Genomic DNA, 17,320 nt, shown 5'->3' on the forward strand with positions numbered 1-17,320 from the left:
AATCACTGTGACATGCATATTCTTGGAATGATGCTAAAAAAAAAGGCGCTCGGACATAAAATCACTGATAGCACTTGCCAAAAAAATAACTCCAGTTGATAAGTCGATTACGCCATTAATTTGCCACGATACAATGATGCTTGACACCAGTTGGCTAGGGCCCCAAATTAACATGATGATTGCTTAGAAGGTATTTCTAAAAAACTTATAATATCAATAAATTTTTGTCTCTTTCGACTAATGTGTCGTTCTTTTACCAAAGGAAATCTTGGGTCTCAATTTCAATTCCGACACCAGATAAAAATGTCAGAAATTCATTAGTAAAACTGCTTAGCAGCTAAAACATGTGTCGTTTGAAAAGAAAACATTTAACGATTACTCAATAACAGATTAGGCAAGATACGTTACGCAATGGGAGTACTAGCCTCTCGTAACTATTGGACTGTAGCACAATAAGCTTAGCAAGCAATGTTTTCCAGGAATGTCGTTATCTCAAAAAGACCAGATGTGAGGGAATTGTAACTCCAATAGTATACCGGGATAGGGCTGTTGCAGTATTTGTGTAAGGGATACGAGGGTTTATTAACTCTAATAGTACACCGGTATAGGGTTCTTGCAGTATTTGTGTAAGGGCGACTGCGATTGGTCAAGAGGCTTTATATTATTAAACTTGAACAAGTTCTTTTTACTTATTAGTACAACCTAAACTTTTTTTTTACAGTTTAGCACAATCTTGTAATACCATATTGATCAAGAGACATTATGTTATTAAATTCGAACAAGCCCTTTTTATTACTGCTCACTAACCTTTTTTTTAAGTTTAGTACAATCCTGTAACAACATATTGATCAAGAGGTCTTATGTTATTACATTGGAAGAAGTTAATTTTTCTTAATATTGCTCGTAAACCTAGTTTTCACAGTTTAGCACAATCCTATAACACTATATTGATAAAGAGGCATTATGCTATTAAAATCGAACATGTTCTTTTTTCTTATTACTGCTCATGAACCTTGTTTTTACAGTTTAAACCAATTCTGCTACACCATAGTGATCAAGAGGCTTTATGTTATAAAATTCGAGCTAGTTCTTTTTTCTTATTATTGCTCACTAACCTTGTTTTTACACTTTGGTACACTGGTGTAGCACCATATTGATCAAAAGGTTCTATTTCATTAATTTCAAACCAATTTTTTTCTTTTTTTGCTAATCTTCAAACTTTTTACATTTTAGTGCCTCCTGTCACACCATCTTCATCAAAAGGTTTTATTTTACTAAATTTGGACAAGGTCTTTTTCATTCTTATTGTTCATTAATCTCGTTTTCTTTTACATTTTTGAATACTCTTACAATGCCATATTGATCAATACGTTAAATTCCATTAATTTTAAACAGGTTGCTTTTCTTTTTATTGCCTTTTAACCTTGTTTTTACATTTTGGTACACTCCTGTAATACCATATTGATCAAATCGCCAAATTTCATTAATTTTGAATAGGCTCTCTTTTCTTTTCATTGCTCACCAACCTTGTTTCCACACTTTCGTCATTTTCTATTACATAATGTTGATCAGAAGGCTTTATTTTATTAATTTGGAACAGATCATTGTCTATTTATCGCTCATTAACTTTGGTGTACATATTCGTACACTCCTATAAAATCATAGTGATCAAATTTAAAGCCAATTCTAAGTCTTTCATTGCTCATTATCCATGTTTTTACATATCCGTATGCTCCTGTAACATCATATTGATCAAAAGGCTTTATTACACTTATATTGAACAAATTATTTTCTGTTCATTTCTCATAAACATTGTCTTTATATTTTCATACGTTCCTGTAAAACCATGTTGATAAAAATACTTTATGTTATTAAATAGCAAAATTTCTTTTCTTTTTATTGCTCATTATCCTTTGTTTTTACATTTTAGCCATATAGATCTAAAGGCTTTATGCTATTAAATTCGAAAAAGTTTGTTTTTTCTTATTATTGCTCGCTAATCTTGTGTAGCATTATCGTACACTGCTGTAGCACCATACTGATCAAAAGGTTCTATTTTATTAGTTTCAAATCATTAGATTTATTTTTCTTTTTATTGCTCATTATCCGTGTTTTTACATTTTAGTACACTTCTTTAACACCGTATTGATCAAAACGTTTTGTTTTATTTATTTTGAACAAAGTTTTTACTTCTTTTTACTTCAAAGTTCTTTTTATTGCTCATTCATCTTGTTTGTACATTTTCGTACATTTCTGTAACCCTTTATTGTTCAAAAAGCTTTATTTTACTCATTTGGAACAAGGTCTTTTTTCTTTATATTGCTCATTAACTTTGTTTTTATATTTTTGTATGCTCATTTTACACCATATTGGTCAAGAGGCTTTATTTGATTAACGTCGATTTTTTTCTAATTATAGCTCATTAAGTTGATTATAAATCTGTAAAATTCTTCAGGTTTAAATTCATCCATTCAAAAGCTAAAAGCCTGGGAAAAAAGTCTAATTTTCTAAAAAGACGGATAACAACCCAAAAGGGCGAATAATGCTGATAGGAAAATTTGGTATTGAATTAAGCATGTAAAAGATCCTTCTTCTAGAGGTTTCATGCCAGTAACTACAAAAATGCGCAATTTTGTATATTTGTACAAGAGGGACGGTCACAGATGAGTGTTTATTTTTATTTTATTTCTATTCCCTTATAGGGGTCATCGTATCAAGTCCATGGTGTGAAAATATCAGAAGAAGGTTTGTTAGAAAAAAATTTACATTCTTCTGACTATTATAATGTCTAGAAAGAACTTTGCCGAGACAAAATATCAGTTTCTGCCATTTATTGCGTAAAATGTTGACTTTAGCCCATAAGATGCTCAGAAGCTGTTAAGTAGAAATTCTGAGATAGTGAGTAGATTTAAATTTACGAAAAATTGTATATTGAGCTTTTCAATCTCAGAGTAAGTAATGAACCGTGCTGGCGGCTTCGTTCTTAAAGAACCATACACTTCAAAAAAATAAACAGTTGATATATACGCTTCTATTAAGGGATCATTCAACTAAGTTCCATTTTTGGCTTAATAAATTACGTACAATAATATGCATTGCACATCAGCCATTATGTTGGAGGATCAGCTGATCTTTTTGTAGACAAGAGAAGTGTGCCTAAGGCCTAAAAAGTATACTTATATCCACAGAGTTCGGTTTGACTAATTTCGGTTTAATTTTGTGTGTAAATATAAGCTTTATTAAACTTACGTAAAAGCTAACTTGGTGTATTGTGATTATGTTTACATGCGTCAACAGCTAAATTTGATTAAAGTAACCAAGATTAATGAAACCTAAAATTAACATTCTATTTTTATTCATTATTAGGTTATCTATAGGTGCTTCGTTTTTCGTGGGGGGGGGGGGGTAGTTACCCCTCCAATAATGTGTAGATAAAAATTATTAAATATCCCATGCCCCTTGAGTATCCAGATATAAACCGCACTTGCCTCCCCCCAATGGAAATACTGGATATTCGCCCCTGGTTATCCAATTAAACATGTTCTAACGTGTTTAGGTTCAATTAGCTAAATTATACTTATACTTATACTTTGATTAGGACACTAGCTCTATAGCTCTCCCTCGCAAAGGGATATGGCAGATTGTTGAATTCTAATGAATACAGTTTTGGGTTAATGGTGCGTTAATTTCGAGCAATGAAGGTTCTCATCTGCAATCATGTCTGTGCAACCTGCCAATCGGCTCAGGACCAGATTTGACGGTGTTGTGCCAAGTTTTGACTTGTATTCCATGCCGTTTCCTCCAATCAGGTACCGGTTAGTAACATAGGCTTTTATTTGCAAAAGGCTCGGTAAAACTTTTGGCAAATATGGCCGACACAGGACAAGCCATGGCCTCGAATGACAGATGTGATGTTGTACTTCTGGTCACATCGCTGATGGATGATCGTATTTGGGATTCGGTCGCTGAGACATAACCCCAGTATTCTCCCCAGGCTTCTTTGTTAAAATATGCTGAGGGTGTGTGCCTCGGCAACTTGTAAGGGCCACATCTCGCAGCCTTGCAGTAAACCAATAGGACTATGTATGGTAAATAAAGATTTATGTTTTCAGGTGGATATTTTCCTTTTTCATAGTGGCATCTACAGCTGTGCAAAGACGGCAGAAGCTGATGCATTGCGGCACTGGGCTTCTTCGCTAAATCTGTCGTTGATTTCGATGTACGCTCCAATATACTTGAATTTATTGACAACTTTAGCCTGCCTTTGGTTATGGGTTATATGTGTAGAGTTTATATCCGGGACATTAGACACAGCTTTACTCTTGTCAATATTAATCTTGAAAATACACTTGGATAGCAACTTCCGAGACTTTCTGAAGAACGTTAAGGGCTTCGCGAAAGGATTCGCCAAGAAGAGCAACATCATCAGGACAATTAAGGTCGGTGGTACTAAAACAAGGGTTAACCTTGAGTCCTTGGAAGTTTAGCATTGCTTTTTTCATTATACTATCGAAGACAAAATTGAATAGTTTTGCCGTTTCCATCAGTTCGCGGGGTTATATTTAGCCGATGGTTCGCCAATCCGACTGCAGCCCTTCTTGATTTTTAAGGGCGTCTGCCGAGGTTAGATTGGTAAGGCTGTTGCCACCTTTCTTCCAAGGTGAGGCCACGCAACTGGATTTCTCCCTGAAGATTTAAGGACTGAAAAGATTCCCTTGGTATACCCCAGACACCCACAACCCTTTCTGGGGGCTGAATAGCAGCTTTTATCTACCCAGCCTAATCTACAGGGGAGCTTAGAAGGAAAAGTGACCTAAAATACAGAAATTTTGGCTAATTTTAACTAGCATGAATCAAGTATGTATCTTCAAAGGTTTGGTTGATTAAATTCATGCGTGTCTGAATTTTTAAAGCTTCTGGTCGTGTGTTTCTGACTTCTTAAAATTCAATTTGCATGTTTTTTAGCCTTTGAAAATTCTACTCGTGTGTTTTTGACCTTCTCAAGCATATGTTTTATACTTTTTGGAAATCATATTCACTTGTTTCTGACTCTAAGAGTTCTGTTCGTCTGTTTCTGACTTTTCAAGCATTTTTCCCGTGGTTTTCATTTTTTAGTGGCTCTATTCGCATGTCCTGACTTATAAAGTTTCTTAACACGTGCATCTTACTTTTCAAAATACTCTTTGCATGTTTAAGACTTTTTGAAAATCCTGTTTGTGTTTTTCGACTATTTAAGATTGTGTTCACTTTTTTCTGACTATTTAAAATTGTGTTCTTGTTTTTTTAATTTTGAATTTTTAGCTTTGTGTGTTTTAAACATTTTAAAGTTTCTGCTTGCATATTTTTGACTTGGTGTAAATTCTGTTCGTTTATTTTCAACCTTTTCAAGTATCTATTCACGTGTTTTTGACGTTTTGAAATTTTTGCTCGTATTTTTCGGACTTTTGAACATTTAATTTTTGTTTTTCTAATTTTGTCAACATTTATTTCAAAGGTTTCTGACTTCTGGAAAATTTTATTCATATTCCCAAATTATTCATGTTTCAGTTTACATATTTATCTTTTTCTAAAAATTCAGTTTTAATACATGTATTTTTAATTTTTTGAAGTTTCCGTTCTCAGGTTTCTGACTTTTGAAAAAAATCCCGTGTTCTTAGTCTTTTAATGTTACTGTTGACGTGTTCCCTGCTTTTTGAAAATTCCCTTCGAGTGTTTCTGACTTTGTGAAATTTTTTCATAAGTTTTTCGTCTTTTCAGGCTTCTATATCCGTTTTTCTGACGTTTCGAAAATCCTGCTTGCATGTTTTGACTTTTTGAATATAACGTTTTTGAGCTTTTCCCATACATATCTAAGGTATTTTAACTGACACGAGTTTAGTCTATTCTATTCTTTTAGGTAGTGAGACCTTTAAGAAAGTTGACGTTCGTGATTGAAAAAAAAGGGATTTTGATATTCATAATGGCATTTTCTAGGAAAATCTTCATCAGTCTTTCGAAGACTTTGAAAATGTGAAGTGAAAAAACAAATACCTGTATAAAATACCTGTATAAAATTTTGAATGTTGTGATGTTGAATTTTTTTAATGCATAGAATTTGTGAATTCTAAGGTTATCACATATAACAATAGAGGATACTAGTTTCAACTCTATCGTCCCTCAAGCGAGCCAATAGGTGAACAGCTTAAACGTGTACCTGGACTAAAAAATTCTCCTTAGGGGATGCTGGTTAGTTCGAAGCCATAAATGCGAGAGTCAACAGCGAAAAAATGAGTGGACAGACAAAAAATTACAGGAAATCTTGTTACTTTGGTAAAATGGTTAAGTCTCAATGATGAGTTTCAAAGATTGTCGGTGCAGTAGAAAATCTTGAGCCAAATAATGATTGAGGATATCAAGAAGCATGAGTTTCAAGCCTTGGATTATTGCTTGAAACTTGTGCATCTTGGTCCCAAAGCATTTAGTTAATTTGACAAGACAAAGAAAAAGACAAGACAAATTGATATTAGAGATTTGTTTGAAAATAACCCAAAGCTTCTACTACTTCTTTTATTTCTTTAGAGAGCCAATAGGCAAACAGCTAAACAGGAACCCGGAGCAAAGGAATTTTTTGAGATAATAGTTAATTTGAAACCTGGAGGACGAGAGTCAACAGTGAAGAAACGTTCCACATATATCTACTCTGCTCATACACATTGGGCAGGAGGATACTCTGTGAGAATTGAGCTAATGTGGATGAATATGATGAAGCGTGTGGACTATGCAATCCATTTAAATTATATTGAGAATATGCATTTCAAATAAAAGATTGTAAGTTATGTATTGAAGAAGTTTGTGACTCTCACATTATGGGATTCCTATGTACTAACTGTCACTATGATAAGTTTGAACAGTGGGAAAGGAGCTATTCTGGTATGATATCGAAAAGCCCCATAAAAAATTTTGTTATATTTCTAAGAAGCTAGTATCTTCGAGATTTTAAATTATTTTGGTAGGAAGAACATGGTCGTACTAAGAGGATTAAAAATGATAAGACCCCAGGTGCTGATAGTTTTGTAAATGAGTTTCTTAAATATGATGGCTCCGAGGTTAGAGAAAAGCTACTGAAGATTACGACTATAATTTTTGAAAAAGGGAAAGTACCTAGCGATTTTAGGAAGATTCCAATTAAACCATTGTATAATAAAGGTGATAAGAGTGAGTGTGGTAATTATCTAGGCCCTAGCCAAGTCTCTCTAGGTGGCGAATTACTTCGTATTTTGATGCTTTTTAGACTGGAAGATGCTATAAAAAAGTGATAAGAGAAAAACAGTGTGGTTTTAGAAACAGTAGACTGTAGAGGATATGTCGACCAAATTTTCACTCTTAGATTAATATTTGAGCAGTACTTGAGCTATCAAACACTTTAGTCCTCAGTCTTATGGATTATGAGCAAGCTATCGATTCTGTTGATAGAAGAGCCCTAGCAAAGATTTTATTCTTGTATCACAAAAACTGTATGAAATACCAAAAGGTGAAGTTAGCATACGGCATTGGATTTTACAGTCCTTGCCGGTGGTGCTGATCTCCGTTTCTAGGCCCTTGAGCCAGGAAGTGCAATGGGGGGGCTGAGGTCCAACCATCCTGGGCTTTCGCACACCTTTCCTGTTTACCTTCGCAAGATTTGTCCAGTTACCCAGTTAAAGCTGGGTCAACTCTGGCTGAGCTTACATAGTCACGCCCTTGACCCCCGTTCCAAACCAAATGAATAGTGTACACTAGGATTCGAACCCTCGCCCTCTCAGACAAAGGAACCTAAATCCAGCGCTCCAATCAACTCGGCTAGGACGGCCTGAAATATCAGACAAATACATTTAAGCGATTAGTGCAATGCACGAGAATAGCACTGCCGCGGATAAGGTAGGAAATGATGTTTACAGCTCGCTTCTTATTAGATCAAGAGCTAAGCAGTGTTGTCTTCTATCTCCTTTTATATGGTATATTTTCTTGGACTTTATCTTAAAGAGCAAAAGGAAAGGCAATGGGAGAACTGTGAAAAAACTGGTTAGCAAAACTTTTTTGGATTTAGATTATGCTGATTATTTAAGCACTAAGATTCGAACCCTCACCTTCTCAGACAAATGAACCTAAATCCAGCGCTCCAATCAACTCGGCTACAACAGCCTGAAAGACCAGATAAATATATTAAAGTGATTAATGCAATGTACGAGAATAACACTGCCGCGGTTAAGGTAGGAAATGATGTTAGCAGCTCGTTTCGTATTAAATCAGGAGCTAATCAGTGTTGTGTTCTATCCCCTTTTATATGGAACATTTTGTTGGAATTTGTCTTAAAGAGCAAAGGGAAAGGCAATGGGAGAACACTGAAAAAAAATGGTTAGCAAAACTTTCCTGGACTTAGATTATGCTGATTATCTCAGCATCCTAGATAAAAGTGTGAACAAAATGAATAAGCTTTTAGAGGTATTGCGAGTTCAGGGTGCTTGGATAGGTTTAAAAATTAATGTTAAGGAGACTAAGTTGCTAAGGCTAGTAATAAATGAAGTTGAAAAGGTGACGTTGATTAACAAAAAGTTTGATCAAGTGGAGATCTTACTTTGGTAATACTTTGGTAAAAGAACACTTACTTTAGTAATATTAACAGTAAGACGGTGGGATCAGTGAAGATTTTAAAAATAGAGTAGCCGAGGCTCAGGGTATTTTTTCACTACCGAAAAAAAATTGGAAGAGTAGGAAGAAAAGTCTACAAACCAAGATTAGAATATTGGAAGCTACAGTGATGACACTGGTCCGACATGGTTCTGAAGCATGGGCGCTCTGAAAAACTGATGAAGATTTGTTAGATGTTTCCCAAAGAAATTGCCTACGGATTGGTTTGGGTAAGTGGCTGACTGACCGTATTTCAGACAGTAGGCTGAATGATACCCCACTTTTTAGGTCTATAATGAAAGACCGTCTAGGGCTAAACAGAAAGGAGGTCGTCCGTGGCTTGGGTGGAAGGATGTCATAAAGAAAGATTTAAAGCAAATGGGAACTTCCTGGGAGGGTGTAAAGAGGAATACTTTAAATGGAATGGGATGGGGGGCAGCGTGATTAGCTGTGTTGGCCTCAGGCGGCATGTTGCTGCGGTGGGTTGTTAGTAATAGTAGTAGTATAGGTTTTTGATTTTGTTTTAATAGATATTTTAATGTCGTGATATTTTAATATCAGATGTGCTTAAATAACCCTAAGATCAGAACACAAATATCGTAAAACAGCATCGTAACTTCGTTGTAGTGAAAAATTCATAAAATCGTTCTGACGACATGTGTGGTAGCTCAAATGCTATTAAAGCTGTTTTTGCAAATACACGTTTCTTCATGACATGACAATATTATTATTTTTTTGCATTATAGTACCGTTGCATCATCTAAGCTACGAATATAAATAACTCACTCAAATTGTATATGCCTATTAGATACAAAAAAATAGTTTTTCAACTGAACGCTAGGAGAGTAACACTAAAACTTAAAACCAAGAAACTCAACCCCTAACTCGTTAAGCTAAAGATTTTTGTGCTTTAGAAATCTTCTAAAGCACTATTCCAGTTCAGCGGCCCTTGTGTTTAAGTAATCGGTCTTAAGGAATTTGGACAAAAATTCAAAGTTTAGCGCAAAGAGTGAAGGTTCGGTAGGGGGGGGGGCATCCCCTCCTGTACGGAATAATTTCCGTTTGTTTTAGTGTCGCTCCTTAATATTAGTTGAAAAAATTTGTTTGTTTTTATTCAATTTCTCATCCTTTTTCAAATCATGACAGAACCTAACGAAGATATGATAAGGAGCACCGACCCAACAAACCTTCGACTTCTTTCTGATAAATTGTTCCGCTTTTTAGTTTTTGGCAATTAAAATTTTTGACAGTATTTGAATAAAGTCAAAACTTTCGAAGGACGGTAGTCTTGTTTAACATTCCATAATAATATTCTTACTAAATAATTTTGAGCGGAAGAATAGGGATATGATCGTTGATATGGAATCCTGCGTGATCTCTTACGCAGCTGAAGCTATGGCGATCTCTACAAGAGGTTTATCTGATGTTTTAACACATTGGTAGATATTGGTAAATAATACATACTGTACCTTGTATACACATGTTTATTTGGTGGCTGGCGTTTACCTTCTTCCCCCCAAAAAAACAGGAAAATCCTCCCTAGATTATACACCCTGTGAAAAATTCTTTCACCAGAAATCCCTCCCCATAGAAAACACCTCCTGGCTTTCAACTGAAACCATGGAACGGAACTTAACCTTAAAACGAACAGAAATTATTACATATATGAGGGTCGTTAATCCCTTTATAATATCTCACCCTTTACGCTAAAGTTTGACTTTTTGTTCCAATAATTTAAGAATGACTCCTGAAACACAAGGGCCGCTTAATTGGATAAGCAAGCTTTCTTAAAAGTTAAAAAAAAAGTTAGCGTAAAGAGCAAGGAATTGAAGAGGGGACAACCGTCCTCATATACGTAATAATTTCTGTTCGTTTTAAAGTTTTAATGGTGCTCATTACTTTCAGTTGGAAAAACTTTTTATTTTATTTGTGACCATTTTTTAAACGCTACCGGGAAATCTGGCTCCCCCTACACAGAAAGTTTCCTTCGCCTACAAAAAACTCCTCTATGGGAAGATCCTCACACGTACCCCTCACCCCCCCCCCAGAACAATTCCCTGAAAATTACCTTATGAACAATGGGCAAAGTTAATAGCTTGCAGCCCTTCCTCCGGGACTGTGAAGGAGCCAAGTCATCCTCAAAGACAAAGTTATCAAAATTTTGATCCAAAAATTTTAATAAGGTCACCTTAGAGAAGAAAGTAGGGTGGTGGGATAGCTGCCCTCCAATATTTTGGGTCAATTAGGTAGAGCACTGGAACTTTTGATTTTCGATCAAATGAGCCATATCTTCTAGGATTACTGATTTGTTACGATCAACCCTGGGGAAAACATAAAAAAAAAAAATAAATAGACATCAGTGATCTTTCTTCTGGCAAAATATTCCTAATGTCACATGTGTGCATACAGGAGCTTGAAATCTCTACAGTTGTGTTCTCTGATATGCTGAACCTGGTGCTATTATCTCCAGTAATATCACCTGCTCTTTTAATGGTATTTTGTTTCAAAAATCGGGCAAGCTTTCTCAGGCTCGTAATTTTTAATGGGTAACATTAAATTTGATGTGTTTTGTATATTTTGAATAAACGTCAGAAGTCGATTCTTCTGATGGATCTATTGTTATGAAGACTTTCTTTCTTAAAGTTTCAGTTACTTAATAGTAATTCGGCTCGGTTATTCGTTTACTGTGAATGCAAAGTTTGGCAGCCACATCGCTCCTACTTACAGTTCGTGGACGTAAACTGTTTGAAAATAACAAATAAACACGTATCTGTGATCTCTTTTTCTACAAAAAAATACACAATGTCATATTTCTGCACAAAAGAGCTTGAAACCTCTACAATGGGAGGTTTGAATTCTCTTTATGCCATTTTCATGAAAATGGCTTGACTTCTGGAAGATGTTTTTCCCTTTTTTTGGCAATCAGGCAAATTCTGACATAGCTTTTGATAGGCAACCATTCAACTTTATGAATTTATATATTTGGAATAAGCATAAAAGGCTAATTCTTTTGATGTACTGATTGTTATCAATTTTTTTTTTTAGGGTTTCGCTTACTATTCATCTGAGCTCCTTATTTAGAGTTTGGTGCCGCCAACTGTTTGACATAATGATTAACCTACAGCACCAGCCCTATTTTGAACGCTAGACTCTAGAACGCTGTCTTCAGAGCGCATAATTGGTGGCAAAACACACAGTGGTAGTAGACCATCATTTATTTATGTATTTTTATTGCTATCACTATTATTCAACAGAAGGACGTAGTTTGGAGGGGGAGCAGTTGCCCCCTAATAATGTGGAGAAAAAATGATTATATATCCCATGCCCCATGGCTGTCCAGATATGGACCCTTCTTCCCCCCTCCCCAAATAAAAATGCTTGAAATTCGTCCCTGATTCAAATTACAATAAGGTCACGACCATACCCAAGTGGGTGGAGCTATTTGAAATGACAACCGCTCTTTTCTGAGATAAGAAATTTTCCGAAAAAGTGTACACCTTTGAGGTATTTAGTGGGCGATAAAGAAATGAGATTTTTTTTGTAGTTTTATTAAATAGGTTAAGTTTATTCAGTGTGAATCTATAGGTGATAAACTTCACAAAAAAATCGGTTGTTTTCTTCTCAAGCCTCACCTTGTTATATTGAAGCCTCTAGGTAGTCTTCTGAAATTTGTATAAGTTTGGCATATATCTCTGAATTCAGGTTATTTTAGCTATAACTTGAGGAATCATAGTCGACAGCGCGTAAGCTTATATTCATGCCAATCTAGGCGTAAGGTATAATCCCAGGCTATATTTTGAAGCCTGGATGAAACAACTCGAAGTGGCTAGGATCGGAGAAAGCTGGGAACAGGTGGAAATATTCCCAGAGAGATCAGGAATGACTTGCTTTAGACATGGGGACAAATGAGTTTGACATGGATCTGACCGGATCACTGATCTCGGTTCGTCTAAGCCGATTTGTTCTGTGTATACTGGACTATTAATGGAACGCTTCACTGAGCTGATACCTTTTTACGAGTGTTTCTTTTGACAATGAAATCAAACTCTAGTGAGATATAAAATCGGATCTTGCTAATAGTTTTAAAAAGAGAGGGGTGTTAAAACTGTGGACATTAAAGAAATATATTTGAAAAATCGTAAATGTACATTCAAAGAAGATATATTTAATCGTTATTATTGAGAGGGAGAGCAAAATGTACCACAATAGTGAAATGATAGGAAAATGAAAAAGGAGGAAAATGAAGAAAAAAATGATGATTGCTCCTTCAAATTCTGTACATAAGATAACTCTATTGTAGAGGATTCAAGCTATTACATAAAAAAACAGAAACTTGTTTTTTTTTCTGGACGGTTAGTAATGTTTCGTTATTTGTTTTTTCCTGTCATGAATATATCACACCATCGTATGAAGGTTCATTGGAAAGAAAATTGAACGTTCAACTGCCGTTGTTTAATTGTAGGAAAATATTTCTCGCAAATAAAGTAGTATTCTGCAATTTTGTGGCGTAAAGCGACGATTTTAGCTTGTTTAACTGCGACGATATATATATATATATATATATATATATATATATATATATATATATATATATATATATATATATATATATATATATATATATATATATATATATATATATATAAATATATATATATTATATATATATATATATATATATATATATATATATATATATATATATATATATATATATATATATATATATTCTCATCGTCGCTTGTCTTCAAACCGCAGACAATTCGAGGCAATTTGCTGTCTTTTTACAATGCAATTTTTTCAAAAATATTTGATGATTAAAGCGAGTCCAATTTCTTACAATGAAATCTACTAGGCTTCAAGCTTTTGGCTTTCTTTTTAAGGTTTTTGAATTGTTTTAATCCCTTGTTGAAATATATACAAATGTTTTTGCAATTACCAGCCGCCGGGCACCGGCACTTGGCAAGCGGCAGGCTTCTATATATAGATTCACATTTTCGCTCATCTTCTAAACGCAATTTGTTGTCTTTTTAAAGATATTTGATTATTAAAGCAAATCTGATTTCTAACAACGATACCAACTAAGCTTCCAACTTTTGGTTTTCTCTTTTAAGGTATTTGAAAAAACAAAATTATTGCAAGCATAAAATACAAATCATTATGCAATCTTATAATAATGAAATTCGGTGTGAATTGATAATTGGAAAAATTTGAATCTTGCTATTTCATAGGTAAACCCCTACTCTAAATATATCCTCATCCCTCTTAACTTCTGCACCCTGACCCTAAAATAAGGTTTTTAACATGTATGTATTTTTTAACCCTTAACATAGCTTTATAGAAAATTAAGGCAAAATTGAAAAAAAAAACCTTATTGCAAGCATGACATAAAAAATTCTTATACAGTATAATAATAATGAAATTTGGTGTAAATTGATAAATTGGAAAGTTTTGAATCTTGTTATTTCATAAGTAGAACCCTACTCTAGTTATCTCCCCACTCCCCTTAACTCATTCACCCTGTCACTAAAATGTGTTTTTTTTAAGTTTTGTCGAAAGATTAAGGCAAAACTGATCTTAAAAACAAACTTATTGCACGCAAAACATAAAAATTCTTATACAATATAATAACAAAGAAATTCGGTGTAAATTGATAACTTGGAAAGTTTTGAATCTTGCTATTTTATAGGTAAAACCCTACTCAAGCCATATTCCCACTCTCCTTAACTCATGCACCCTGACAATAAAATATGGTTTTTAAGAAATATGTATTTTTAAACCATTAAAATATCTTTATAAAATTAAGGCAAAATTGATACAAAAAAACAAACTTATTGCAAGCATGACATAAAAATTCTTATGCAGTATAATAATAATGAAATTTCGTGTAAATTGATAACTTGGAAAGTTTTAAAATTTGCTGTTTTATAGGCAGGACTTTACTCTAGTTATATCCCAGCTCCCCTTAACTCATTCACTTGTATTTTTTAACCATCAAAATATCTTTATCGAAAGATTAGCACAAAATTGAAATAAAACAAACTTATTGCTAGCATGACATAAAAACTCTTATACAGTATAATATTAATGAAATTTGGTGTAAAATGATAACTTGGAAAGTTTTGAATCCTGCTATTTCATAGGTAGAACCCTACTCTAGTTATATCCCCACTCCCCTCAACTCATTCACCCTGACTCTAAAATGTGGTTTTTTAAAGAAATATGTATTTTGTGACCCTTAACATAACTTTATCGAAAGATTAAAATAAAATTCATATAAAAAACAAACTTATTGCAAGCAAAACATAAAAATTCTTATACAATATAATAACAAAGAAATTTGGTGTAAATTAATAACTTGGGAAGTTTTGAATCTTGCTTTTTCATAGATAAAACCCTACTCTAGCTATATCCCCACTCCCCTTAACTCATGTAACCTGAAACTAAAATGTGGTTTTTAAGAAATAATTTTTAACCATTAAAATAGCTTTATCAAAAGACTTAGGCAAAATTGATATAAAAAACAAACTTATTGCAAGCGTAACAAAAAATTATTTTGCAATATAATAATAATGAAATTTAGTGTAAATTGATTAACTAGGAAAATTTTAAATATTGCAATTTCACAGGTAAAACCCTACTCTAACTTTACCCTCTCTCCCCCTAACTCATGCACCCTGACAATAAAATGTGGATTTTAAGAAAAATGTAGTTTTTCCTCCTCTGAAATAAAGGAATTGGTACTTGAAAATACCTCCCTGGGCCCTAGTTTCGACTGTGAATCCATTCTTTATCGCATGTTATTCATCTAGCACAGTAGATTTTAAATTTAGCTAAGGAATTTTAAATTTTATGACCCAATCTTGAACCAAATGCAATAAAGTGCCTCTGTTTTCTTCGTTAGCGCGTTTCATTCGTTAGCGAAAAAACGTATTGTGAAGTTGACATTTTTTCTTATCATTGCTATAGTGAGTAATGAGGCTTCTGCTGCATAAGGCCCATAATACTTAAGGCCCATTCAGTTTACTTAAGGCCCATTCAGTATGATTTTGATAGTATCAAGAATTAAATTGATACAATGTAACAGGCAGGGCCATTAATAGATCAAAAATCAGTACCATTGAGATGGCTGTGCGCTCTTATGTGGAAAGAGTTGGAAACATGCAATCCATTTAATCGTTTTAGAAAGCAGGCAGGGAATTCTCCGTTTGTGGAGTGGGTAATATCCTAGAATCTATTTCCTGAATCAAAATATTAGGGAGGTTTTCTTTGTCCCAGTGTCTAGCGCAAACTACCATATGGGGAAATCTCTTTCGAATAATAATGCGGACAAAAATCTTATATTATAAAGTTCCCCTGACAAAAAAAAAGGAAAATTAAATCTCGAAGGAAAAATCTCTTAAAGTATTATGCAACATCCCACGTGTGTATCGTCATTGCGTAACACCTTCGTGTGTGCCCTCCTCAGTTATAACCGGGGATTCCCCGGAGGCCTTAAGAAACAAGTCACGCGAGATTGCGTTATCTTTAACACAAGTTAGTATTCCCCCATTACGTGTGAATAAAAAAAATCTTGAAGAAAAATGTCTTGAAGATAAATATCTTAAAAACGTCTTGAAATCTCTTGAAACGTCTTGAAAAGCGTCTCGAAGAAAAATTTCTTAAAAAACCTCTTTAAATGTCTTGAAACGTCTTGAAAAACGTCTTGAAGAAAATCTCTAAAATAAAAACGCCCTGAAAACGTCTTGAAGAAAAATGTCTTAAAAATGTCATGAAATATCTTAAAATGTCCTAAGAAAAGTCTTGAAGAACGTCTTGAAGAAAACATTCTCCTACTACGTAACGCGTAAGTTTGAATTTTGAATAGCGGCTCCACCGTCACAGATGCGCTGTAGTATTGCGTAAGATTCAGGTGCACGTAATGACGTCTTGAGGAATTGGTAGCTCGAATAGTATACCCCTATTGCTGACTTTAAATCACTAACCCCTCACTACTCACAACAGCGTGTCTGCTTTATCTCAGGAAAAGCTAGGGGCTCAGTTGGAATTCTTTAAAGATGCTGGAGGGACATGTGGATCTCAAAATTTGACTTGTGGGGATATGCAGAGGTCAATTGTAAGAAAACAAGAATCCTGGCTATCAAAAAGGCACTTATGCAAGATTTCGGATGCTAACTGTGAGGATTGATCTGGAGTTTGTGGAGTGCTTGGGGGAGGCAATGGAACTTAATATTTTATATCAAGAGAGACTTTAGGTCCAACAAATGTGTGTCTGTAATCCGTATAAAAGTTTTGACATCATTAGTCCCGGCAGAACTTTGGCTCAATTTGCAGCAAAAAATGAGGTAAATCAAAAGATCCCAGACTTCCAAAATAGCGTATCTTAAAACTACCAGGGATAAAGTAGAAAGATCCTCATTGGTGGTGCAAAGGGAGTCGTACTGATGTTTCAACTGCAAGGTCTTTTTTACAGGGACAAGTGGGATCGAGTTAAAAGTTCTGGGAAGTTTTGAGGAAGGACATAAGGACTCAAAACATTATTTTTGGGAAAGTAATAACAGTGCAAAAGCTTTTTTGTCTTCTGAACACTGGGTCATCTGGGAAAGGAAATAACATGTTTCATTAAAAGCTTAAAGCTCATATCCGTAAGCTACTGGATAAAGGGACCCATATG

The sequence above is a fragment of the Artemia franciscana genome, chromosome 1 (assembly GCF_032884065.1).
Source record: "Artemia franciscana chromosome 1, ASM3288406v1, whole genome shotgun sequence".
Classification (NCBI taxonomy): domain Eukaryota; kingdom Metazoa; phylum Arthropoda; class Branchiopoda; order Anostraca; family Artemiidae; genus Artemia; species Artemia franciscana.